This window comes from Petromyzon marinus, unplaced genomic scaffold, assembly GCF_048934315.1.
Source record: "Petromyzon marinus isolate PM22_M1 ecotype Great Lakes invasive population unplaced genomic scaffold, UKy_Petmar_22M1.pri1.0 PM_G_Scaffold_93, whole genome shotgun sequence".
Lineage (NCBI taxonomy): Eukaryota > Metazoa > Chordata > Hyperoartia > Petromyzontiformes > Petromyzontidae > Petromyzon > Petromyzon marinus.
Window position 1 is genome coordinate 610001 of NW_027423050.1, and position 2500 is coordinate 612500.

A 2500-nucleotide genomic window follows, 5' to 3' on the forward strand; every position below is an offset into this window, starting at 1 on the left:
GGAGTTCCCGTGCTGATGGACCTGGAGTCAGAGACTTCTGTTCCCGGCTTAACGCACTGCTTCCTGTCAGAGAGGAAGTCTGTGATCCACCTGCAGGTGGAGTAGGGCACGTTCAGCTGGAAGAGCTTGTCCTGAAGCAGGGCAGGGATGATGGTGTTGAAGGCAGAGCTGAAGTCCACAAACAGGATCCTGGCGTAGGATGCTGGGGCGTCCACATGCTGTAGGGTGAAGTGGAGGGCCATGTTAACTGCGTCGTCCACAGACCTGTTGGCTCTGTAGGCAAACTGAAGGGGGTCCAGGAGAGGGTCTGTGATGGCTTTGAGGTGTGCCAGGAGCAGGCGCTCAAAAGACTTCATTACCACAGATGTAAGGGCGACCGGTCTGTAATCATTTAGTCCTGTTGGCCTTAGCTTTTTGGGCACAGCGATGATGGTGGAGGACTTGAGACAGGCTGGTACATGGCATGTCTCCAGGGAGGTGTTAAAGATGTTGGTGAACACCGGAGACAGCTGGCCAGCGCAGTGCCTGAGGGTGGCTGGAGAGACAGAGTCCGGCCCGGCTGCTTTGCGTGGATTCTGCCTCTTGAAAAGCCCATTAACTTCTCCCTCCTGAAAGGAGAGAGTCGTTTCTGTAGTATGGGTGGGGGATGGGGCCTCTTGGGTGGGAAGGGGTGGTTCAGGACAGTCCAATTGTCTTTCAAATCTACGGTAGAACTCGTTCAGGTCGTTGGCTAGGCGGGAGTCGTTAGTGGTGTGGGGCGCTCTGGGTTTGTAGTTGGTGATGTGCCTGAGCCCTTTGGCAGACAGAAGCAGCGTCGTTAGTAGAGAACTGGTGTTTTAGTGTCTCTGAGTACAGTCGTTTAGCCTCTCTCACCGCTTTGCTAAACCTGTTCTTCGACTCCTTGAATCTGTCTCTATCCCCACTCCTAAACGCTTCCTCCTTCTCCAACCTCAACCTTTTGAGCTTTGCTGAGAACCAGGGCTTGTTGTTGTTAAAGTTCACCCTGGTACGTGTTGGGATACAGCAGTCCTCACAGAAGCTGATGTACACAGCCTCTGTGAGTTCATCCAGACTATTGGTAGCAGTCGTGAACATATCCCAGTCAGTACAGTCTAAGCACGCCCGCAAATCTTCCACAGCCTCACTGGTCCACTGTTTAGATGTCCTCACAGCAGGTTTACAGAGTTTTAGTTGCTGCCTGTATGCACGAATCAGGTGGACCAAGGGAGTTCTGTGCGAGCCGAACAGCCCCGTGACCCACAAGAGAAACATCCCCGCCAAATTCGAGCGTTTGACGGGGTCTATCCGTGAAAAAATATTCACGTTTTTGAGTGCACATGCATTTCTGCTGCAAATGCCTCTGGAAGTTTAATGCCGTTCGTATGCCAATTGTGGCAACACGAAAATGACCCGTTTTCCCATTCCGAGGGATTTCTGTGCGACCCTAACAGCCCCGTGAGCCACAAGAGACACATCCCCGCCAATTTCTAGCGTTTCACGGGGTCTATCCGTGAAAAATATAGACGTTTTTGAGTGCACATGCATTTCTGCTGCAGATGCCTCTGGAAGTTTCATGCCGTTCGTACGCAATGTGGCAACACGAAAATGACCCCTTTTCCCATTCCGAGGGATTTCTGTGCGACCCTAACTAACAGCGCCCGTGAGCCACAAGAGAGACATCCCCGCCAATTTATAGCGTTTCACGGGGTCTATCCGTGAAAAATATAGACGTTTTTGAGTGCACATGCATTCCTGCTGCAAATGCCTCTGGAAGTTTCATGCCGTTCCTATGCAATGTGGCCACACAAAAATGACCCGTTTTCCCATTCCGAGGCATTTCTGTGCGACCCTAACAGCCCCGTGAGCCACAAGAGAGACATCCCCGCCAACTTCTAGCGTTTGACGGGGTCTATGCGTGAAAAATATTAAAATTTTTGAGTGCACGTGCCTTTCTGCTGCAAATGCCTCTGGAAGTTTCATGGCGTTCCTATGCAATGTGGCAACACGAAAATGACCCCTTTTCCCATTCCGAGGGAGTTCTGTGCCACCCTAACAGCCCCGTGAGCCACAAGAGACACATCCCCGCCAATTTCTAGCGTTTCACGGGGTCTATCCGTGAAACATATAGAAGTTTTTGAGTGCACATGCATTCCTGCTGCAAATGCCTCTGGAAGTTTCATGCGGTTCGTACGCAATGTGGCAACACGAAAATGACCCGTTTTCCCATTCCCAGGGATTTCTGTGCGACCCGAACAGCCCCGTGAGCCACAAGAGACACATCCCCGCCAATTTCTAGCGTTTCACGGGGTCTATCCGTGAAAAATATCAATTTTTTTTTGACTGCACATGCATTTCTGCTGCAAATGCCTCTGGAAGTTGCATGCGGTTCGCATGCAATGTGGCGACACGAAAATGACCCGTTTTCCCATTCCGAGGGATTTCTGTGCCACCCTAACAGCCCCGTGAGCCACAAGAGAGACATCCCCGCCAATTTCTAGCG